A 26771-nucleotide genomic window follows, 5' to 3' on the forward strand; every position below is an offset into this window, starting at 1 on the left:
AGTCTCGGCTAAGATTGCAGGAACAGGAGTGACTCCTTTACCAAATCGGTCAAATAGATCGGCGACTGCTTCATCTACATGCCTTAAAGCCTTAGGGAAAATAACCAAACCATAGACGCTCAAGGCGAAGACATCAACTCTTTTCTTCATATTAGGGTGTGTCCGGAACAGATCTCTCAAATTTTCCCAAGGGATGCACTTTCTATTGCCTTTCTACTGGACTCGAGCTGCAACCCACTGCTCACTCATCCAGTGATGTTCATCAACCTCTTTACAAAGGTTGGGGTATTGACAGCTCTAGAATAAATCTTATCAACTTGAAACCTCGGACAATGAAGCAAAGTTGTATATTATTCGACAGTAGGTGCTAGATCCACCTTTCCGAAACAAAAACAACTGTAGGCGAAATTCCAAAATTGAGCCATGGCGCGGAACAAATACATATCTACCTTAACATCGAGGAGATAAGGAATATCACCATAATTACAGTAAAGTAGTTGCTTCATCTCCTCATCCCAGCGACTCCATAATTCTTTCAACTCCTGAAGATCATTCTGAACCACACTAATATGGGTAAAGTCCCATAACTCCGACGTGTACCCCGCTGTCAAACTGCCACCTTTCTCTAACTGTGCATTCTCCGACCATCTTTGGACAAACGCGTTGTCTTTCACTTTATCAAGAAATTCGTCCTTCATGGCAAAACTTTCTATTAGTAACCGAACCGTATATCGACACCTCCTTTTATGATGAAAATGTTATGCAATCACTTAAAGAAAGAAAGAAAAACACAAGTCAGAATTATGCATAAGAATAGAAATCAAAGCAATCAAGAAATTATCAAACGCCTATTCGGGAAACCACTAGGGCTAGGTGTAATTCTACCTAAGACGGGTTCCTATAGCTCACTATATGTGGTTTAGTTCTAGAGTAAAGGTACCTAAACCAGCAGATTCCTCGACCCTCGCCCATTATAGGTTCATATGGATAAAGTTCGGTTCAGGGGAATACATTTCCTTATGCCCGTGCGGAGGTGAAAACCTCACGAAGACATAAGTACGGATGTATTCCGGAAATGATCCACTCGCCCATGCAGAGGTGAAAACCTCACGAAAACATAGTTTCTCACTCTCACTTAAAAGGTGTGACCACAACGGTCATGCGATATAATGCGAGAGTATATAAAGAAATTCAACGAAAAAAAAAACTCAACAAGGACACAGAAAATGCAAAGCGAGGATCGTGTATTTTAGAAAAACCGAATTTCTAAATTTCGACAAGAGAACAGAAAATAATCAATTTACAGCTCGACTCTCTTATTTGTCCCCAGTGGAGTTGCCAAGCTGTCGAAACCATTTTTTGAAAACGGGAAATCGACTTTTGAAAAAGAAAAGTTGGGAGCCGCCACCAATCGTTTTTAATAGGGTGTGATTGGATCACCTCAAAACACGTTTGTTTTTAATAAATAAATAAAATTTTCAAAACGACAATTTTGGTCTGCGAAAATAGAAAATCGGTTCGGGAGTCAGTTACGTACGAGGAAGGATTAGCACCCTCGACACGCCCAAAATTGGTACTGGATTGATTATTTAGTGTCTTAATGTCGAAAATTAAAGATTTGAACAGAGTTCAAACCGCGATCCTCATTTTATTGGCTTTTAAAACATTTAGGTAAGTCAAATATGTATTAAAGACCATCTCAGCTCAAGGTAAAACATTACATCCAGTACGTTAGGACAAAACATTTTTTACCCTCAATTGTGAGCTTGCCTTTAAAACGTGCGTTTTAGCCTTAAGAAGATATTCAAATATTCAAAACAAACAAAGAAAGCGAAACCCAGTACGTTAGGGTACGATTCTTTGAATTATTTAAATACCGAACATTGCCTTTATTTTGAAAATTTTTTAGAGTGAACTGGTAAGAGGATATTCGAATATTCAAGACAAACAAAGAAAGCGAAACCAGTATGTTAGGGCACGATTCTTCGAATTTTTTAAATACCGAACATTGCCTTTATTTTGAAAATTTTTGAGAGTGAACTGGTAAGAGGATATTCGAATATTCAAGACAAACAAAGAAAACGAAACCCAGTACGTTAGGGCACGATTCTTCGAATTCTTTAAATACCGAACATTGCCTTTATTTTGAAAAATTTTGAGAGAAGATCAATGGATAAATGAATTAAGGACATAGATTTTTTTAAAAATGATGATAATAGACAACATGAAAATAATAATATGAGAATAATGCTAACCATATATAAAAAATAAAAAATAATAATAATAGTAATTAATAGAAATAATTAATAAAACAACAGTAATAATAAATACAATAATGTAATAAACATTATGCTAATAGTATTAATAATATTAAAAACATGATGATAATAACAAAAAATATGTTGACGATAACATTAAATATGGAGGATAATAGTAATAAAAAAATTAGAATAACAATGTTAAATTAGTAATAGTGAGAAATAGTAAATAATAATTTGATATAAAAATGGTAACCGATAATAAACAATGGTATATAAAAAAATAATATAATAAGTCTATGTATAATAGAAATTTATATTTAAAATAATTAACTTTGCTTAAAAATATATATTTACATAATAAATATATAATAATAAATAAATAATATAATAATATGAAACATAACTCAAATTAATTAAATTAATAGAAAATAATAAAAAACAAATATAAAAATAATGCGAATGAAGCTCAAATTAATTAATTTAACAATAAAACAACAAAAATAAAAAAGGGTTAAATTGAATTAAAAATGAAAACTTTGGGGCCAAATCAGAAATGAAATAAAATCAGAGGTAAACTCCCTCTCTTTTCCCTTCTTTCGTTTGTGTAAAGAAAAAATGTGAACGCCAAAGTAAACAAAATTGAATAACATAAAAAGTTACCTTAAAAATCTGATTTGTATTCTCTCCGATTTCGTATGTGTATTCTCTCAAAAAAAATCCCCCCTTACAATAGTTTTTCCATGGCTTTTATAGCCAAATTTTACAACCTATAACAAGTAGGGTGATGGAGTTAGTGGGGGTGATGGAGGTAGTGGATGGTTTAGTAGGGTGTGGGGGCGATGGAGGTAGTGGATGGTTTAGTAGGGTGATGGAGTTAGTGGTCGGTTTAGTAGGGTGTTTAATTTGGGTTGGTTTGATTGGGCCCGGGCAGAAATTGGGCTTAACAGCTGCCCCTCTTTGCTCGTTGTCATGTAATGGGAAAGAAGCAAAGATTACAAAGGCCAATTTTGCCCGGTCCTGTCAGATCTTGGCTTCTTGGTGTAACCTTATCGCAACCCACTGCATCCCATTGCTTCTAAATAAAGATAAGATTTGTTGGAACTTCATCTGATCCGCTCTTGCTCAACGAAAATAAGATCTGTAATTTTAGCCTATTACCCTACTGCTTAGGAGGTTAAGGCGAGTCTTCGACCTGCTCCACCACAGCTCGGAGAGCCAGGATCTGTAAATTTTAGCCTGTTACCCTACTGTTTAGGGGGCTAAGGCGAGTCTTTGACTTGCTCCACCACTGCTCGGCGAGCCCAAGTTTGTAAACTTTAGCCTGTTACCGTACTGCTTAGGGGGTTAAGGTGAGTCTTCGACTTGCTTCGCCATTGCTCGGCGAGCCCAGATCTGTAAATTTTAGCCTGTTACCCTACTGCTTAGGGGGTTAAGGCGTGTATCTTTGATCTGCTCCGCCACTGCTCGACGAGCCCAGATCTGTAAATTTTAGCCTGTAACCCTACTGCTTAGGTATAACAGCCCGATTTTAGGCCTAGTCGAAACAGTGGTTTCGGGACCACTATTTCGAGGCTAGAGAAAATTATTTTAGTATTATTTTATGTGTTATAATATAATTTTATAAGTGCATGTAAATTTTGGTAAGTTAATTTTAGCAATTTCTAGTCCAATTTCAAAAAATGACTAAATCGCGTAAAAGGTAAAAGTTGTGTTTTAATACCTTAAGGTGTTAAATTGCCTTGTATCTTAAATTGGGGGTATTTAAATTGAAATTAGGCCATTGAAAGTGTGATGGCCGGCCATGGGAGACAAAATTGTTAAAAAGTCAAAATTAGGTGAAATTTGGTCACCAATTTTGACTAGTTTTATTATTAACAAATCAAAAAGAAAAAGCTATCATTTTCTCTTCTCCTTCACCGAAATATGCAGCAAAGAAAGGGCTTTGAAGCTGGAAAATTTCAGCAACATATTTCTCTTGCTTGTAAGTGATTTTAATGTCTTTGCTTGATGATTTTTACATTTTTGGAACCCCTAAAGCATGAGCTTTCATATGAGGGGTCTATTTTGCAAAATGATGAAGAGTCTAGGGTTTTGCCATGAGAGTAAATGTGTTGTTTGCTGTGTTTTTATGGAATATTATGAGTCCTAGTTGTCTAATAAACAACTTTTGTGAAAGAAATTGCATGAAAACTAAAAAGGGCTAGATTGCTAAGTTGTAAAATTGAGTTGTAAATGTGTGAAATAGTTGAAATAATGAAATGCTATAGTTATGAAAATGGTTCATCTAGACTCAAGGAGTAAAGAAATGTGATAAAAATTATTTTACGAGCCTAGGGGTAATTTGGTAATTTTGGAAAAATATAGGGGCAAAATTGTAAAAATTTCCCAGGTGTGTCAATGGACTAATTTGATCAGTACATTGTTTTAATAAGTTGAATGTGATATTTTAGATGATGAAAATCGAGATTTGGACCTAGAACGGAAAGAAATCGATTAAGGGATAATTACGTCTTTTTTTTTCACCTTTGTGGTATCGAGGTAAGTTCATGTGTAAATAATGTAACATAATTGTTATTTTTAAGTTATTGATGTTAACTATATGATATGCTGATTTTTATCATGAAATATATGCTTTGTGGTTATTTTCGAATAAAATGCAAGTTATGTGTATTATCTATTAAATATAAAGTGCTACCAAGTATTGGTTTCGGTATTTTACGGAAGATGACAAGAAGATGTGTTCGAGGAATATCCCGTTTGAACCTTAGGAATAGATTAGGATACAAGTGACATGTCACTAGGATGGTTGAGCATCCGAACTCGTTGAGTTGAGTCCCAGTTCACTTATGGATGCGAATTTTCGAACTCGTTGAGTTAAGTCCGAGTTCGTGAGATGTAACTAGGCATCCGAGCTCGTTGAGTTGAGTCCGAGTTCACTTATGAGCGGGTTACATGGTAGCTTGGCTACATATGTGGCACTTATGTGCAAACTTTCCATGTATCCGAATTATATTCCGATGTGTTCAAAGGGTAAAATTCTACTCAAATGGAGGAATACTCGAGATGAAAGGGACGTATTGGTAAATGTTGTGAAATGGATGCTTTGAACAGGTATGTACTTAACCCTCGGGTTGAAAACTCGACATAACAACAATATGGTAAGATGATAAATGAAAATGTGATATGAATGTCTCGGTGATGATTATACAAACGACGTTGTATTAATTTTGTGAACAATGATCATGAATGAGTAATTTAGCCTTGACAGATTAGAGTTACTGCAGTAGTGTAACTTTGAAAATACACTAAAAATAGTAGAAAATGAGTTAGAGGCAGAATAAAATATGGGATTAAAGCTTAATGAGTCTATTTTCACATGAAAGAAACAGGGGAAGAAAAATAATTCCATATTATGTGATATTTGAATTCTTGTGAAACAGGGTCTGAATGAATTCGAGATCCCTTATTCTGAATTTAAAAATTCATAAAAATTTGTACAAAAATTATTGAGAGTCATACCTTACATTCATGGATTCCTTATTGAGTCTATATTTATGGGAAATAAATGCCATGGTCGTTGGAATTTTGTACAGTGAGAAATTCGGTTTGTAGTGCACAGGGGTCAGAGTGGTCATACCCTGAAATAGGGGAGACTTTAACTAATAAACTGTACTAATTGGCCTAACCAAAAATTCTAGAAAAAATTTAGTAAGTATAAATATGAGTCTAGTTTCAAGAGAAACAGACAAGAACATTATTCGAGTCTTGTACTATGACATAATTGAACTTTAGTACAGAAGGGTCGAAACTGTCAGACAGTGAATCAGGGGTAAATTTGAGGAATAAAATGTACTATTTGGCTCAACCAAAAATTCTGAAAATTTTATGAAAGAAAGTAAAATAAGTCTAGTTTCAGGGAAAATTAACGGAACTTAATTCGGAGTTTCGTAGCTCCAGATATAAATAATTTAGTGACTATTGCTCAGAAAGATAGCTTGTAGTGAACTTGAGAATATGTTGTAAACATTGATAAAACAAGTTAATGAGTGCTTATTGTTTTCATATGAACTTACTAAGTGAAAGCTTACCCCTCTCTTCTTTCCCATGTTTTCTAGAGTTTTCAGGTTAGCTCGGGTTGGAGGCCGTCAGAGATATTATCACACTGTCAAGCTAATGCTATTGGTGTAGTGATTTCAAGTACTTTGAGCCTATGGCGTGTATAGGAGTTTAAATATTAGAGTATGTGATATGGTTTTAACCATATGTGTTGGCCTTTTTTGATTATGGGGTTGTAAATCTATTTTAATTATGCATGCAGGTGCTATGGTATTATGTGATGAGTTTATAATGATTATAGTATGAATGTGGTTAAAATGTGAGTAAAATTTATGATATCTATTGCATGTGAAATTGCCATAATCATGACATGTTAGGAATGTTTAAGTACCTAATTTTGCCATGTTGTATGTTATTGTATAAGTATGCGTGTATCTATTGTGAGTGTGACAAAATGGCTTGGAAAATAGCCTTGTATTTGTCTAGGTTTTTGGACACGGGTTTGGGACACAGGCGTGTCCCTAACACACGGGCGTGTGCTCTATACCCACACGGGCGTATGAAGCCTTGATGCAAGAGATTTTCTAAGTTTTTCATGAGTTCTCGGTTGGGTCCCGAACCACTCCGGATGTATGTTTTGGGCCTCGTAAGCCCTTAAATGGGACAGATTGTATGTGAAAATAAAAGTTTTTAATTATTTGCGATTTCATGGCCCTGTTTAGTATGGAAGTGTTAGTAAAAGTCAGGTAGCACCTTGAACCCCGTCCCAGCGTCGGATACAGGCGAGGGGTATTACATTAGGGGGTTAAGGCGTGTATCTTTGATCTGCTCCACTATTGCTTAGGGAGATAAGATCTATAATCTTCAGCTTGTTACCCTATTGCTTAGGGAGTTAAAGCGTGTATCTTTGATCTGCTCCACTACCGCTTAAGGAGACAAGATCTGTAGTTTTTAGCCTGTTACCCTACTGCTTAGGGGGTTAAGACTGGTGGTTTGAATCTGCTCCATTGCCGATACATGGAGATAAGATTCGTCAAAATTTGATCTGCTCCACTCCTGCTCAGCGAAGATAAGATCTAGAGTTTAGCCTGCTCCACTCCTGCTCAGTGAAGATAAGACTGGTGGCTGAAATCTGCTCTATTGCCGATACATGGAGATAAGATCCGCTGAAATTTGATCTGTTCCACTCCTGCCAGTGGGATGAGATCTGCTACATTTAGCCTGTTCCACTCCTGCTCAGTGGGATAAGGCTTGTGGCTGAAATCTGCTCCATTGCCGATACATGGAGATAAGATTCGCCAAAATTTGATCTGCTCCGCTCCTGCTCAGCGAAGATAAGATCTGTCGAAATTTGATCGGTTCCACTCCAGCCAGTGGGATGAGATCTGCTGCATTTAGCCTGCTTCACTCCTGCTCAGTGAAGATAAGGCTGGTGGCTGAAATATGCTCCATTGCCGATATATGGAGGTAAGATTCGCCAAAATTTGATCTGCTCCGCTCCTGATCAGCGAAGATAAGATCTGTCGAAATTTGATCTATTCCACTCCTGCCAGTAGGATGAGATTTTCTATATTTAGCCTGTTCCACTCCTGCTCAGTAGGATAAGGCTTGCCGAAATCTGTAATTTTAATCAATCTTGCTACACTGTCCACTGGGGAATCCATCTGGAGAAGTGATTTCCTGTGGTTTATGCTTATGCTAAATGATTTGGATGCTATGATCAACATGAATCAAATGCCCCTAACTAAATGTATTATGAATGAAATTTGTACGAATGCAGAATGTTATGAAAATAATCCCATTTTAATGCTTGGGCTACCATAACTCGCTGTCTGTTAAGGCTATCGCTTCACTGACATGAGTCTTTCTTGTTCAGCTACTACTTTCCGACAGAAAACTCGTAGAAACAATCAATTTTCTTCAACTGGTTTGCCCCACTATAATTTCAAGGTCCAATCCATTGTACTTCATGGGATATAAGGCTTGCACCATCTTCAAACTCTTCTACTGCAACTCGGGGGAATATAATCTAATTCCTCTTCAATTCATCCCCCCCCGCAATTTTAAGGGTACAAGATTTGACTCTTCTTCCATTAATTTTGGTCTGCTACACCATTCCTTGGGTGTCATGACCAGATGTATATGCTCGATATTTGCATGGATGCAAAATTCCATCTTTCTCTCGAGAATGATCCCCTTTTAAAGCTTGGGTTGACATTGCTTGCTATTCGTCAAGATTGTACCTTCGATGCAATATTTGTCTCTGATATATTTGACAGAAAATCTTAAGGGGTAGTCCCTCAGACAATTCCAACCCTTAGGCTCGGTAAATTCTAAACAACAGTCTTGTTTCGGGTTCCCGTATTATTTAGAAACTTCTAGAGTCATAAGCAGAATCTCCTTTGTGAAAATATTTTAATCTATATTTCAATGCGAAATGCTTGAAAGAGATCATGGCAAGGGATAAGAATGAAATTAAATAAGAGCATAGCTCGCAACAATTAAAGTAATCGGAGATATCGAAGGTAATAAACAATGGTATATAAAAAACAATATAATAAGTCTATGTATAATAGAAATTTATATTTAAAATAATTAACTTCCCTTAAAAATATATATATATTTACATATTAAATGTATAATAATAAATAAATAATATAATAATATAAAACATAACTCAAATTAATTAAATTAATAGAAAATAATAAAAAACAAATATAAAAATAATGCGAATAAAGCTCAAATTAATTAATTTAACAGTAAAATAACAAAAATAAAAAAGGGGTTAAATTGAATTAAAAGTGAAAACTTTGGGGCCAAATCAGAAAGGAAATAAAATCATAGGTAAACTCCCTTTCTTTTCCCTTCTTTCGTTTGTGTAAAGAAAAAATGTGAACGCCAAAGTAAACAAAATTGAATAATATAAAAAGTTACCTTAAAAATCTGATTTGTATTCTCTTTGATTTCGTATGTGTATTCTCTCAAAAAAAATCCCCCCCTTACAATAGTTTTTCCATGGCTTTTATAGCCAAATTTTACAACTTATAACAAGTAGGGTGATGGAGTTAGTGGGGATGATGGAGGTAGTGGATGGTTTAGTAGGGTGTGGGGGTGATGGAGGTAGTGGATGGTTTAGTAGGGTGATGGAGTTAGTGGTCGGTTTAGTGGGGTGTTTAATTTGGGCTGGTTTGATTGGGCCCGGGTAGAAATTGGGCTTAACACCAAAAATATCCAAAAGTAATGCAAACTTATTCACAAGTGATGAGCATTACCGATCAAATTCATTTCTGAGTTTCTAACTTGCAATTTATAGTCTTTTGATTAAAGAAACCAAAAATCAAGCTCATATTCAATTTTTTAATTATTAGTTTCTTTTCTTAAATTGAATTAGAATGGAATAAATATACAATGAATATTTTATCTTTAAATATGGATAACATGGTTTTATTGTGTTTTTTTTCTTAAAGGATGATTAGGAGAAGTGAAAATCTGAAAAACAAATATCATAATTCACATGTATCTCTGGTGTTCACATCTAAGCTTGACTAGCATCAGTTTATCACTCTATTTAAGAAGAAACTCAATATCAATATCTTTTGTTTCTGGATTACTACTGTCTCACACCATGAAGTCAACCAGCCTCAGGGACCTTTAGTCGCTCACAGATGGAGCAGGGATAGTTGTCTCCTTATCCGAAGATGAGTTGCTCGCTTTCATTCAATCCGTCATACGTGCTTGAATCATAAAAAACTTATCAAAACACGAAAAACTTTAGCGAAACTTTAAAGAAGAGTTTAGTAACCATCTAATCACATAAAAATGAGTTGAAAAACACTTCGAAACGTCAATTTCATTCAAAATCTCGAATTTTGCCATTAACGACCCATATAAACTTTTGATTCAATAAATAAAAACTCAATTTAAAAGGCTAAATATTATCAAAAACTAATAGGAAAACCGAATATTACTTTCGTTGGAAGAAAAATGGACATTTGGTGCAAATCCAAGAAAACCCACAACTTGAACAATGGTAAAATCAATGGTGTTTTTTATACTTTTCTTGAAATTCTAGGGAGGTTTAATACTTGGAATATGATAGAAATTAAAAGGATTGATGTTTGGAAGATCAAAATAGATAAACGGTGTTTGAGGTTTAAAGGGACGTTGAAAGTTTTGGTTTATTTGCCTTTAGACCACTCTTAATTTAAACCCTTTTGCAAAACAATCCACTTTTAAAAATTAAATATATTTTTTACATTATTTTCAAAAATTGATTTAACTTTCAAAAAGCCATAGTCAACTATATTTTCGAGTTACCATAATTCAAAATTTTCAAACCCATTTTGAGCTAAAATTCCTAATTTACCCTCAAAACTTCTAGACTCAATTTCAGGATGTGACATAGTTTCCATGTAGCAGCCTATTTTTAATAAAATCGGAACAGTACTGTTGGGACCACAAATCCTAGTCCAAAAGAAAATTTATTTTAATATTATTTTATAGTTTATAATATGATAGGAATATCGTATAAAAATTTTGTTAAGAAAATTTTATTGATTACATGTTTGATTGATAAAAGGATCAAATTCAATAAAATGCAAAAGTTTAATTCTAGTAACTAAAAGGATCAAATAGCTATGGAACTCAAAATTGGAGGTCCTTACATGGAAAATAGACTATTAAGAGGAGTTAGTAGATAAATTTGACGAATCATCCATAGAAAATTAAATAAAGAAAAGGACTAAATTAAAAATTGAAATAATTAAAGATGACAATAAACAATATCATCTTATTTCATTATCTTCCCCAAATTAAAATACATGGAAACCCTATCTAAGAGAAAAGAACTCAGCAATCTTATTTGGCTTAAGTAGGTATGTTTTCTTATCCCGTTTTTAGTAATTTTTATATTTTCGAGATCTTAATAACCTAATCTAGCTATTTTGAGGATTAATTTGCAAAGTTATCAAAGTATTAAAGTTTTTCCATGGATGAATATGCATGAATTATGAATTTTTATGGTAGAAATGGAAAGATTGTTGATAAATAAATAACTTTTGTAAAGGAAATTTTCATCAAACTGTGATTTAAGGACTAAATTGAAAATATGTAAAATTCATGGAAAAATTCTGATTTTTGCGAAATACATGAATTGTTATTGTTATATGAAAAATTCAGCTAGGCTTGGAATAAAGTTAAGTTGCATGAAATTCATTTTCAGAGCCTAAGGACAAAATTGGAATTAATCAAAAGTATAAGGGCAAAATGATAATTTTGCCTAAGATGTGAATTGGATTGAATCGAATATGAGTTTTATTAAATTGAGTTAAATTTACTCGTATAGATCCGGATAGATCAAATACGAAGTCAAATCGTGGAAAAGAAAAAGTGTCGGATTAATAGACTTTTGCATACACAAACATTTGTCTAGGTAAATTCGTGTAACTAATTGTGTTTTAAATGTTTATGTGATATGCTTGATTTATATGTATGTGAATTGTATAATTGTTAAGTATGAAAATAAATCACATATCCGACAATGCTTGACAATAAAAAATCCCGTTTGAACAAATGAAATTAAATGGATACAGGGTTCCCAAAATGTGCTTCTGCATATGTTGTGAACACACCATAGTTCACAAGAGCGTCCCGTTATGGCTCACATGAGCATCCTGATATAAGCTCTCTTGAGCTTTCTGATATATGGTTTTTCTAAGCTTCCTGTTTATACGCTCTTATGAGCATTCTAATCGGTAGTGATCCTGTATGTGTTGCGGACACACGCAGCTCTTATTAGCATCCCAATATAAGGCTCTCCAGAGTTTCCTGATTAAAAGCTCTTTCATGAGCTTCCTAATAATAACTCTTCGGAGTTACCCATTAAGCTCACATGAGCTTTCTGATTTAAGCTCTTATGAGCTTCCTGTTATTAAGCCCGGATAAGCTTCCCATTACAAGCTCACATGAGCTTTCTGTTATTTGGCTTGGAAGAGCTTCATGTTTAAATGCTCAATGAGCATTCCTGAATATGAATTGACGGAATATAGTATGTACACTTTGTGTGTACTAACCATGTATCCATCGATATTATAAGTGATTTAATGGATAAATTTATGACAAATGACAATATGAATTTATGATAAAAGATTATGGACATATATTTGATCACATGAGCATGACTTGAATATAAAGTTTGAATACATGATGTGGAAAGTACATGAATAAGGAAATTTGATTAATGATAAGTTCATACTTGTTTATTGTTATTCACGTGAATTACATGACTAAAATGCTTGATGAGGATATTCACGTTAATTTCCTGTTATACGAACTTACTAAGCTTAAAAGCTTACTTTGTTTTATTTTTTCTATTTTATAGTACTAGGAAGCTCGTAAAGGTTGGAACTTGGTCGAAGCCACATCACACTATCCCTCAGACTTCTCGGTATATATATAGCAAGTTAATTTTTGTTATAATGGCATGGATAAGTTAAATTAGCGAATGATGACATGTAAAAGTTTGATTGAAACTAGCCACTTGTATGGCTTGTGTTTAATATATTTTGTTATGTATATACATGGTCTAAGCATGTTTGACATGTGTGTTTAAAATGGTTTAAATAATGGAAATCATATGCATGTTTGGATTAAACTAACATATTCGGTAAAAACATGCATATATGTGAATTGGGTCAATTAGGTAAGTTTGAAAACATGAATACATGTGATGATATGTCATGTATAAAACTTGATTTTGGCTTGATTTGAATGTTTTTGTAACAGCCCAATTTTCATTGGTGTCGGAAACAGTGGTTTGAGATCATTAAAATCTAACAAATGAGCTTGTAAATTTTTCAGTTAGTATTTATGAGCAATTTATAAATTTAGGAAAAAATATGAATTAGTGATTTATGTTTTAGAAATATTTATTAGATTAATTGGTTTCGAAAACGAGGAAACGAGTCATTGATTTCATAAACCGAGCCGTAAACATTTTTATAAATATTTATGGAGTGTTATTAGGTTAGTATTAAATTTTTATTAGAAAATTTTAACGTCTTGATAGTTAATTAATTAAAAAGGACTAAATTGAAAAATGTGCAAAACTTACCAATTAAAGAAATAGGGATTAAATAGCTTAAGTGGTAAATAAGGGAGGACCAAAAAGGAAATTACACATTTTTAGAAGGCTGAAATGATTTGTGCAGAGAAAAAATCTTGAAATTTTATGACTTAAGGGCAAAATGGTCATTTGGGAAATTAAGGTAAAAATAAAAATAAGTGACAAATTGCATCTAGACATTTCTTCATCAATCTTCAGCACAAAACAGCCATAAGAGATCCTCCAAAGCTGGTTTTTCATATTTTTACTACATGTGAGCTCAATTCTTGCTCTTTTCTTAAATTTTTTGTGTTTTTGAGACTTTTACAATTAGGTCCAACTATTTAATTCATTAGTTTTTGATTTTATGGGTGATTTTGAAAGTTACCATGCTGGAATTGTATAATGAATTAATATGGATTTGAAGCTTTAATTTTGTTATATGATGAATTTATCAAGTGATTTCAATATAAATTGATTATTAGGACCAAATTGTGAAAAGATTGAATCGTAGGGTTTAGTATTAAATTGTGTTTACAAAAGGTTGTGTAATAGCTTAGAATATTTAGATAAAGTGTTAATTGAGAAAAAAAAATTAGCTTATTTGGTGGGAAAATTGATAATGGACTAAATTGTAAAAACTGTAAAAGTTGAGGTAAATGTGTAATTTTAAAAATTAAAGGGCATAAATTGTGAAGTGAATTAGAATTGAATTATATTCTAATGAATGAATAATTTTATCTTATAAATCAAGAACCCGAAGAAAATCGTGAAAAAGGGAAATTAGATGAATAGTCCCTGAATTACAACAAATTCTATGAATTGGCCCAGGTAAGTTCATATGGTTGAACTTTCATGATTAATTTTTAATTTAGGAATGATATAATGTATTATTTCATATTTTTGTTATTGAATTATGATTATTGTAAATATATGAAAATTGAATTGAAATTTCAAATTAAGTGAAACGTAGGATTAAGTACGATTGTTCTGTGACATAAGATGAATTGACGGTGTGATACCCCGAAAATTTTTACAGTAAAATATTATCCGTGATATAGTAAAATAAGGAAATAAAGTGACAAAAAGAGAATTTTTGAGTGATGTCAATATTGATAAGTATATTATGATATATTAATTCAAGAAATGACTAAATTGCAAAGATGAGAAAAGTCTTGTTGCACAAGAGTAAATACTCAAAATTTAAGGGGTTGAAGTGTAAATATAAAAAAGTTGAAGGACTAATGGTGCAAATATTTTAAGGGTGGAATGATCTAGAAACCAAGAAAAATTGATGAATTAGGACCAAATTGAATAGGTAAAAAAATTATGAGGGACTAAATCGCAATTTTACCAAATTAAGTGATGACTCAAGGATGGAATTCTAAAAGATCATGAAGGGCAAAATGGTCAATTAGTAAGAGAGAGAATTCTAGAATGTAATGATTATGTTGATGATATTTTAAATTAATTAATTAGATAAATATTATTTTATTAATATTTTATGAGATGTTTATTATTATATTATTATTTATTTAGTATAAAAGGAAGGAAAGATGAAGAATTATCAACACATTTCCTTTCCCATGCAAACTAACGTAAGATAAGAAGAAGAAAAGAAGTTTGCTTTCTTTACAATTTAGTCCTTCCACCAAAAACTCATTATTTTCACCTAAAAATTGAAAGAATTTCCATAGCCATCGAGAGAGAAAGATAGCAAGGAGATGATGGGGAGCAAGAATATCAAGTTGGATTCAAGAAATCGAAGCTGGAGGAGAGAGAAAAAGCAAGTTAAAGATTGAAGTCAATAAGAAAAGGTAAGTACATCAAGATTTCAATATGTTTTTAAGTTTGTTATTATTGATAAAGCATGGAAATAATGTTATAGTAGAGTTTTCTTACATAAGATCCTATGTTCTTGATATGTTAGTGAAGAAAAAATAAGAGAAAGTGATGAGAAATGGTGTAGAAAAAGAAAATAAGGATGTTATAACATGGTAATTAATCTTGTACTAAAACACTTTTGGACAGCAGCAGTAGTCTAACTTTGAAAAATCATCAAAAATTGTAGAAATCTAATTATAGGATGAATAAAATATGAAATTAAAGCTTATTAAATTTATATGATGAATTTTGTGAGACAAGGTCAGAATGATTTCGGGTTCCCCTGCTCTGAATTTGTAAAATCATAAAAAAATTGGATAAAAATAATTAGGGGCTTAAATTTATATGTTTAGAATCCTGAATGAGTCTATTTTCAATAGAAACAAATATGAACATCATTCGAATTCTGTACAAGAGATAATTAATTTTTAGTGAAGAAGGGTCACAATTGTCAGACAGCAGAATAGGGGTAACTTTAAAGAATAAACTGTACTTATTGACTAAACCAAAAATTCTGAAAATTTTATGGTAAGAATATATATGAGTCTAGTTTCAGGAAAAATTATCGGATCTTAATTTGGAGTCCTATAGCTTCAGATATAAATAATTTAGTGACTATGACACAGATGGACAGCTTGAATATTCATAAAAGTAAATAATAAAGATTATAGATAATGTTACTTACAAGTGTGCTACATACATCAAGGATGTGGAATAGAGAGGAGGAGGAGGAAAACATATATGAATATTTATTAAGCATGGCTAATTTGCATATTTTAGGCTTAGGGACTAAATTGAATAAAAGTAAAACTTTATGGGTAATTTTGTAAAAATGTCAAAAATGACCAAATTGCATGAAATGGATTATTTATTATTTAAATTACAAAATTGAATGAAATTATTAATTTAGTTCAAGATCGGGGGAAAACATGTTTTAGGGATTAAATTGAAAAGTGTTGAAATTATGGAAAATTCTGATATTTTATAGAATTCATGGACTGTCATCAATATATATAAGAATAATAGCTGGAAATAAGGATTAAATTGCAAGAATTTTATTTTCCTGACCCTAAGGACGAAATCGTCATTAATTAAAAGTTTAGGGGCAAAATGGTAATTTTGCCTAGAGCATTAATTAAATGCATTAGAAGATTAAATGAATGAAAATGATGATCAAATTTATTTATAAAGATCCGGACGACTCAAATATGAGACTTGATCGTGGAAAAGAAAAGATATCGGATTAATGAAATTATAAACACAAACAAGCAATGAGGTAAGTTTGTCTGACTTGAATTGTATTTTAAATACTTGAAATATGTGGTTATGTGATGAAAATATGATTTGAATGTTCAATTCATGATATTTGATGAAATATTGATAATACTCGATATAAATTGAAAATAAATCCCAATTGAATGAAAGGAAAATTCAATGGATCTCTGAAAAGGAATTGACGATAAAAAGGATCTAGCCCGGACGGGTGATCCTATTCTGATATAGCCCTCCCGAAGAATACGTGTAAAATGGATTTAGCCCGGACGGGTAATCCGAATTAGGGTCTGAATTTAGGCTGGACTGGTAATTCAGATCCAAGCTCATTAGAGTAATTGTTGTTGCAGGGGATTTAGCCTGGACTGGTAATCTCGACAATACTCTATGAGTTTATATTACAGTGGATTTAGCCTGGACTGGTAATCCCACTGTAAGGATGAGGTTCGCGGGAGTGTGCTCTCTGATATGAAATGTGTAAGACCATGGTTGAAAGATATCATGGCAGCCTGATATGAAATGTGTAAGACCATGGTTGAAAGATACCATGGCAACCTAATATGAAATGTGTAAGACCATGGTTGAAAGATACCATGGCAGCCTGATATGAAATGTGTAAGACCATGGTTGAAAGATACCATGGCAACCTGATATGGAATGTGTAAGACCATGGTTGAAAGATACCATGGCAACATGACAGAAAATGAGTAAGACCATAGTTGAAAGACACTATGGCATCATGTCAAAGATAAATAAGACCGTGGATGGGAGACGCTTAACATCTTTGAATAATTGATATTCAGGTAATATGTATCAGATGACGAATGGTTATATGAAATAATTATGAAGATAGATAAACGAAATAAGTATAAGTACATGGAATATAATTTATGTTAAGTTTGATATAAGCTATTACCGGAATAAATATACATAAAATATATGGAAATGATGGAGCATGAAATATCGATATAATGAAATGAATGATATGTGCTTATGAAGAAACGGTAAGAGCATGATATGTTTCATGACATGTACATATATGATTATATTTGATATGTTGATACAAGGAAATTATGTAAGTTAAGACTATTATTAAACTCAAGTGCGATATGAAATGTGCAAGTATACTAACAATGTTGCTGTTTGATGCTTATACAAGTGTCAAACTGTTGATTGAATGGTAATATATTTATTTATATGATGCATTGAATTGGTAAGTATTTAAATTTTTTTTAGTGATCTGGAAATGGTAGTAATGCTCCGAAACCCTGTTCTGGCAGCGGATACGAGTTAGGGGTGTTACAGATGGATAAGACCATGGTTGGACCATGTCAATGTTTGAATGTAAGACCATAGCTGAGCTATGACATTTTAATGAAAAGACCATAACTGGGTTATGACACCTTGAATGTAATACCATGGTTGGACCATGGCAGAATATGTATACGTGTAAGACCATAGTTGGCCTATGGCATCCTGATGATAAGACCATAATTGGGTTTTGGCATTATGAGTGTAAGACCATGGCAGGGCCATGACAATTGTGTAAGACCATAGTTGGATTATGGCATTAAGAAAATGATGTACTCAAATCCGTAAGACGTTCTCTAATTTGACAAGGATTGATAAGTATTACATGAATTAATGTGAAAGAAATTAAATAGTTATTGATATTGAGCTCAATTATGTGAATTCATCAATCGAGGTTGTGGTTGGCAAGAACTGTAGTGAAATACTTAATCTAAATGAATTATTTAGTACGTTCGGTAAGATTTATATTTAAAGCCAGTGAACTTACTAAGCTTCATTAAACATACTCGAGTTTTTTAATGTTCTTTGTAGATTAGCATGAGGTCGAAGGATCGGATCAACACATAAAGCCACACTATCTAGATTAATCTGGTAGTTTTTGTAATGTAAATTTTGGTTTATATGGCATGTACAGAGTTGGTTTGATAATGAAATAGATTGAAATGTGGTTATGAATCTTAAATGTTTGTATGTAAGTAGTTAGAAATAAAATTTGATAAATCTATAGAATCAGTTAAATAGGTAAGTATAAGTAATGAAATTGTTTGAGATGTTATGTCATGTTGAGAAAATGTTTTGGCATGCATTGGTTGCATGCTTAGGATATATTGGTATATGAGATTGTTGTGTGCAAGTTGATGTTAAAAAGGGTGAGAAAAGTGGCCTTAAAATGTCCTATTTTCGTCCACACAGGCAAAGACACAAACGTGTGTCTCAGCCGTGTGTGACACACGGCCTGGCACATGGGCATGTGGTCTGGCCGTGCGTCCCCTGCACTTTGAAATTTCAAAATAAAATGCCTAGGTTTTTGCACACGGCCTAGCAAACGGGCATATGGCTTGGCCGTGTGAACCCTGCACCTTGCACACAGCCTAGAACATGGGCTGAGATACGATCGTGTGTCTCACATCGAATGCCCACACGACCTAAGATATGGGCGTGTCTCCTGGCCGTGTGAACCACACGGTCTAGCCACATGGGCGTGTGTCCCCTGTTTCTAAGAAAATTTTTGACATTTTGTGAAAAAATTCTTGAAGTCTTCAGTCGAGTCCCGATTTACTTCTAACGCCTATTTTGGGCTTCGAGGGCCCATGTAAGGGACCATATGAATGTTATATGAATGTGTAACACCCCTAACCCGTATCCGTCGCCGGAATTGGGTCATAAAGGCATTACAGAATATAACACAATTCTGAACAATTGAATAAACATTTAAATAATCACAAGAATATGTTTCGAAAAATTCATTAAGATTTAAAACGTAAGCTAACGGAACTTTTAATTTGAACATTTCATATTATTGATATAAATTAGGCATAACGTTTATAGGTAACTATATTAAGTTATATTGCATCAACAATTCTATAAATACGGCATTAACATGGAAATTTTTATGAACGACATATATTTTACATATTAATACTGTTAATAGCAAGCATTTGATAATAAGTCAACTTACTTCATCCCTTGGTCTGACTGGCTATCAAATATATGTTATACGCATTCATTATTTACACTTATTTAACAAGTTCATATAACCATTAGCATATAAATATTAGAAATACATAATTAGTAATACATCTCCGGTACCAAGCTCATGAAAACTTAATTAACATGTAAGGCCAAATGCATGTACGCATGTGCTAATTGAATAAATGAGCATTACAATTGTGACTTGCATATACTTTTCTTTTTACCTAATATTTTATAATTTATATTAATCCAATGTCATTCATAATAGGCTACATGACCGAATGTACATATAATCAAGACAAGTCTATTATATATTATAATTACGTCTTGTATATAGATTCAATTCAAAACCTAGCATACATGTATTTATGTAACATAATCATCTTATGCTCATGCAAGGTACGCATTTACCCAAAAATCCAAGGCCACACTTGATATTAAAGTATCCAAAATATATCAAATGGTTGACAGCTTAAATCATGAACCACATGCAGTATTTATCATTATTAATTAAGCTAATAAAATTAGAATATAAATACTTAACATTAAAACAATGTCACATCTTATATTTCCATCACATGATAATGAATATACCATACATACGTTTTATCTATACTCATTCAAGGCCGAACCTTACTGTCTAAAAAATCATATATGCACCCAAACTTCCATCATAAATTATCAATAGATAGACTCATTAAACATTTGACTAAGAATTTTTAGCATAATCTGCAAGCCATTATCAAAACATATAGTGCTTATCACAAACATTAAGCATTCAAGGCACACCACTTAGTAACCAAGATTAATACAAGTCTTACCTATCATAACCAATCATTAATATAATAATTTAGCCATTTTCTTATGGCTTTTATACAAAACCAAAATTCATCAAGTCAAGCACACTTTAGTCTATACATGCCATAATTTGCATTTAATTTATAAAGGTACCCAAAATAGCAGATAGTGTGATGAGCCTCGCTGACGATCCCCGAGCTGATAACTTGATTTCCAAAATCTAAAAAAAAATAGAAACAAATATACACACGGTAAGCTATTATAGCTTAGCAAGTCATAAGAAAATAATTAACCTAACAAAGTGTTCCACTCAATTAGGCTAATACATTGTAATTAAAAACTATATACTATTTAATCTCGACCTACAACCTGTAGATAAATCCCCATGTATACATTCGCACCTAGACATTAACTAGGCCGAATGGTCAAAAGGCCAAATTGTCTTATTATCTTACAACTTTCAAAAAAACTAATTATATTATAATCAAACCTGCATATACTTTTACATAAGCTAGTAAATTACAATATAATATCGCATAAATATTTATACATATATGTATATCACCAACAGGGCCATTTATATATATAATCACACACTTGCATATAATTATGAATCATTTCTTGATGACCAACTTTTAAAATCACAAAGCCGAATTCACATACCAACAGCACTTAAATTTATTAATATCAACTTCACATGAACAAACAATTTATTAAGTATAAACTTATATTAACATTAAAAAAACAACAAACTAATTCATACCTGGCCATTTAACCCGTAATACACACTCGTATCCAATTTACCTTTGCCCGATGAACCATTCGAAATTGGATAGGACACTCGGATAATCACACAAGTCTTTCAATGCCAACGTCCCAGACGTGGTCTTACATGTAGTCACATATCGATGCCACTGTCCCGGATAGGGTCTTACTCGTAAACACATATCAGAATCATATAACGATGCCATGGTCTTACTCGCACACATATATTTGAATCCTATGTCATGACATATGTATCCTAACTATTCCTAAGGTTCATGCGGCACTTTCGGACGTCGTAACTCGGTCGAATCGAACTCGGAAGTGTAGTAGTCAAATTTAATCATTTTCGGCCATAGCATATTAAAAATTCTACATTTCATAACAGCATATAAAATTGGCATTTAATTACTAAATACACATGTCTATTTGCTTATAAACTTACCTCGGACGGTACAAAACAGAATCGGGCGGCTAGTCGACAACTCTCGTTTTTCCCCGATCCAAATCCGATTTCTTTAGTTCTTGATCTAAAAATATTTAAATTAAGCTCATTCAAACATATTTTCATTCAATTTAGCCAATAACACATAAATAGGCAAATTACCAGTTTACCCCTGATATTTATAATTTTTACAATTTAGTCCCTATTGCACAAAACACAAAATACACAAAATTTCCAATTACCCATGTTTAGCTGAAACTTACCCATTACTATACAAGTCCATATATTTCATTAATTTTATATTTTAGTCCCTCAAATTATTATTTTTGCAATTAAGTCCTAATTACTCAAAATTATCAAAAATTTCAAAACAAAATATGTTAATCTAAAACATATCTTTCATTTTTCATCATCAAACTACAAAAATCACAAGCTATCAACAATGGCACAACTCAAAATATTCATCAAAATAAAAAATTCAAGCATGGGCTTTGTAGTACTCGAAGCAACGATCTCAAAAACGTAAAAATTATCAAAAACCGAACAAAAACGAACCTTGATTTTAGCTTGGAAGATGGCCGAACCTAACTTCTATTTCTTTTGCTTATATTCGGCTATGGTTGAAATAATAATATGAGCACTTTGTTTTATTTATCATAAATTATAACATATATATTATTTTTTTATTATTTTACTTTTTAACCTTAGTTAATAAATTATAAAATCACATATATCATGCCCACTACCGTCCACTTCATATATAATGGGCTAATTTCATCACAACTACTCCCATTTAGAAAGCCAGCAACAAATAAGCCCTTTACAAAACAAATTACCCACTTTTTAATTTACGCGATTAAGTCCTTTTATTTAATCGGACACCTAAACGACAAAATTAAATCACGAAATTTTCAGACATAAATTGACATAGAATAAACACAGAAAATAATTTTAAAATATTTTTCGACTCTAATTCATGGTCCCGAAACCACCGTTCCGAGTAGGGTCTAAATGGGCTGTTACAGAATGAGTTATGATATATGTATTAAAGATTATGAAATGTTCGTAATTAATCCATAAAGTCCAGTAATGCTTCATAACATTATTTTGGCAATGGATATAGGTTAGGGTGTTACATTTATTGGTATTAGAGTTTCGATTTAGTCTATTCTCGGAACGAATGTAACGTGTAAAGTGTCTAGAAATACATGCCATATAAATATGTGATAATGTGATGTGTATGATCTGATCTAATCTTTGTTTTTTTATAGATTGTAAAGATGTCAGATAAATCTGAATATGCTGAATGCGTAATGACCCGAATTTTTCAGTTATCGAAAAAGTGCATTTTCGGGTCTTTATTTTTGAAAAGTGGATTCGTAAATATTTATTTAAAAATATGTACGAAGTTAAGTGAATAGTTAATTAAAGCTTAATTAAGAGAATTTAACTTAATTAAGAATAATTAAGTGTAATGATTAAATTGAATAAAGAATAAAAGTTTAATTATAGAATAAAGAAAAATGAAAGGACTAAATAGGCAAATAAGCCAAAAAAAGGGTGACAAATGTATGGTTAAAATAAGTTAAATGTGTACAAATATAAATGGTACACATGTATTATACATGTGTATTTACTAATTATATAAGTAAAATAATAATAATTAAAGTATATTATATTAATATTATTTTATATTAAATAAATAAATAAATAAAAGTTATGACAAGTGTAAGGTGATAAATGAATACATGTGTATTAATAAATATACAGATGTATAAATAATAAATATTATAATAGTTTAATAATAAAAACAATGAAATAAAAGAAATGAAAAAGAGAAACAAAGCAAACGAAACAGAGAAGAAAAGGGGAGAAAGAAAAGAAAGAAAGAAAGAAAGAAAGAAAGGGAGAAAAGGGAAAATCAAGGTTTTGAAGCTTTAAACTTTAATAGGTAAGTCAATTTAGCCCTTTTTACTTAATTTTGATGTTTTAAAAGCTTGAGAACAAAGTTTTGATGAAATTAAGTTGATATTTTGAAAGTTATTAGATTTCTAGATAATGTTCATGTTGAGTAAAATGATGAAATAAGGGTTAAATTAATAGAAATTCAAGTTAGAAATGAAATAATGATTGAATTGTAAAGTAATTCATAAATTTTATGTTGTAGGGACTAAATTGATGAAAATATGCTGAAAATTTAATAGTTAAGTATGAGTTTGGACAAAATTTGAATAAAAATGAAGTATGAATTAAGATAGAAGAAAATTTAAAATTTTACGAAAAATTTTCTAAGCTTCCGAGCGAGCTCCAGTTTGTTTAATGGTTCTTATTAAGTACTGTAGACCCACTAAAGCTACATAAAGAAATGTATAATATTGCATTTATTCTTGTTTTACGTATAAATGTACTGTATTGACCGGTAATACTCCATAATCCTATTTTCGGCGACGGGACGGGGTTAGGGGTGTTACAGAATGTAATGAAACTAATAGCAAAGTACAAAATCTGAGCATGGGACAAGTAGTAGTGTCTCAATTTCTCCGATACAAGAACAAGAACTCAAAAATATGTTTTATAGGTTTATGAACCAATGGTTTAATGAATTTATGTAAGAAAGAAATCAGGCTTAAACAACCTCCTTCCCTTACTACACTATCTGTAGCACCCCTGGTTGCACCTCCACCTCCTCCAGTAATTGAATCCAGTAAACATACTCCTATAGAAAAACTTAGAAATTTTGGGGCCGAAGAATTCTGGGGTAGGTCAGATGATGATCTAGTTAAAGCTGAATATTGGCTTCAGAATACAATGAGAATTTTTGAAGAAATGGCTTGTTCTCCAGATGATTGTTTAAGATGTGCAGTTTCTTTATTGAAAGAGGAAGCATATAATTGGCAGATGACCATTGTGGCTGTGGTGCTGAAAGAGAAAATCATTTGAGAATTTTTCCAGAGTGAATTTAAAAAGAAATATATTGACAAGAGATATTTGGATAAAAAGAAAATGGAATTTCTTGACTTGTGACAAAGTAATCGATCAGTAGCCGAGTACGAAAGGGAATTTGTATACCTCAGTAGATATGCTCGGGAAATTATATCAACTGAAGAAGAAATGTGTATTCGATTTGAGGAAGGGTTAAATGATAAAATTAGAATGATGATTAGGGGTACGGAAAGATGAGAATTTGTTGTTCTGTCAGATCGTGCTAAAAAAATAGAAGAGGTGTACAATAGAAAAAATGCAACAGGAATGAAAGAATAAGGAACCCTACAAGAGAAGCTCTTCCAAATTATTTTCAGCATTCCTGGCTAAAAAGTCTAGAGATGATTTCAGTCGACTCACCTAAATGTCGGAATGATCAAGTAAGAATAAGACGACTTAACAGGATTTCAGGGTAACTATTAAACCTACAGCTAGTGTGGGCAGTGTAAAGAATGCTCCCAGGCCTAAATGCAAGTATTGTGGGAAAAATCACTTCGGTGAATGTAGAGGCAAACAGGAGCTTGTTATAAGTACAGGGCCACTGATCATTTTATACGAGATTGTCCTTAACTGCTAAAAGAGGAGGGAGAACAAAAAGAAAAACAATTAGCCACTTCTCAAAAAAGTAGAAGTTCAGGTCAGAGTAGTGCTACTAGGACTGCTCATTCGGATATGAGAGATTCGACTGCCCGGTCAGAGGCTAGGGCACCTGCACGTACTTATGCTATCCAAGCGAAAGAGGAAGCTATAACTCCAAACGTAATTGCTGGTACATTCTATCTTTTTAATGTTACTGTGTATGCATTGATTGACCTTGGGTCTACACATTCTTATGTTTGTACTGCATTAGCATCAGAAAAGAAATTGTCTGTTGAACCTACTGATTATGATGCTCAAGTCACTAATCCATTAGGTCAAAGTGTAATAGTTAATTTGGTGTGTCGTGACTGTCCATTAAAAATAAAAGGATGTGAATTCCCTACTAAACACGGGCGTGTGGTTGGCCGGGTGGCACAAGTCAAAAAGTTACACGGGTAATAACATGGGCTGGGACACGGCCGTGTGCCTCACATCGAATGCCCACACGGCCTAAGACATGGGCGTGTCTCTTAGCCATGTGAGCCACATGGGCGTGTGTCCCATGTTTCTCAGAAAATTTTTGACATTTTGCGAAAAAATTCTTGAAGTCTCCGGTCGAGTCCCGATTTACTTCTAACGACAATTTTGGGCTTCAAGGGCTCATATAAGGGACCATATGCGTGTTATATTAATGAGTTATAATATATGCATTAAAAATTATGAAATGTTCGTAATTAATCCTTAAAGTCCGGTAATACTTCATAACCCTATTTCAGAACGGATATGGGCTAGGGGTGTTACAATTTTGTGTTGGCTCGAAAATGTGTTAAAATGTCATTGTAGGTAGGGGAAAAATTGGATGAGAAATAATGCTTGGAAATGACCTTATTTTGTCCACATGGGCAGAGACAAAGATGTGTGTCTCAGCCATGTGTGACATACGGCCTAGCACATAGGGGTGTGACTTGGTTCTGTGTCCCCTGTATCATTAAAATTCAAAACAGAATGCTCAGGATTTTTCACACGGTTTGGCATACCAGCGTGTAGCTTGGCCGTGTGACCCCTGGACCTACACATGGCCTAATACACGGGCATATGACTTGGCCGTGTGACCCAAGCCAGAGAGTTACATGGGTACAGATATGGGCTGGGACACGGCCGTGTGTAACTAAGAAAAGTTTTGAAATTTTTTGAAAAATTCTCTGAGTACCTGGTTTAGTCCCGATTTGATTCTAATATATGTTTTGGACCACGAGGGCTCACATAATGGACGGTGTGATTGAATTCTGATATGATTGGTAAATTATATAAAATTTCTTTTATATGTTCTGTAAATTTTGATAATACCCTGTAACCCTATTCCGGCGACGGATACGGGTTAGAGGTGTTACACTCCAAGTTCGGGTTACCAACTAACCTTGACTGCATGCCAAGGTTGAAATCGAGGACTGAAACCGATGAGTGTCTTCCCATCGATAATTCTGAAATTTTCTAATAGGAGCTTTGTAACAATGCTATAAAACCACTGCACAACCATGTGATTAGACTTTTTGCTTCTTGTTCCCAAAACAAATTTACAGGAATTGTTGTTGATCTCTAACCATTTTCCTCGACATTGTATATCAAT

At 32.8% G+C, this 26771-nt stretch overlaps 1 long non-coding RNA gene across 1 annotated transcript; it reads right to left on the reverse strand.

Moving 5' to 3' along the window:
* Positions 1-20395: 20395 nt before the first annotated feature.
* On the reverse strand, positions 20396-22214 carry LOC121229430 (uncharacterized). The gene is made up of 3 exons (XR_005927170.1): positions 22139-22214; positions 21584-21668; positions 20396-20596 (listed from the first exon to the last, which is right to left on the reverse strand). It is a non-coding gene; the product is annotated as an uncharacterized lncRNA (long non-coding RNA).
* Between the last annotated feature and the right edge of the window lie 4557 nt (positions 22215-26771).

The sequence above is a fragment of the Gossypium hirsutum genome, chromosome A05 (assembly GCF_007990345.1).
Source record: "Gossypium hirsutum isolate 1008001.06 chromosome A05, Gossypium_hirsutum_v2.1, whole genome shotgun sequence".
Classification (NCBI taxonomy): Eukaryota; Viridiplantae; Streptophyta; class Magnoliopsida; order Malvales; family Malvaceae; genus Gossypium; species Gossypium hirsutum.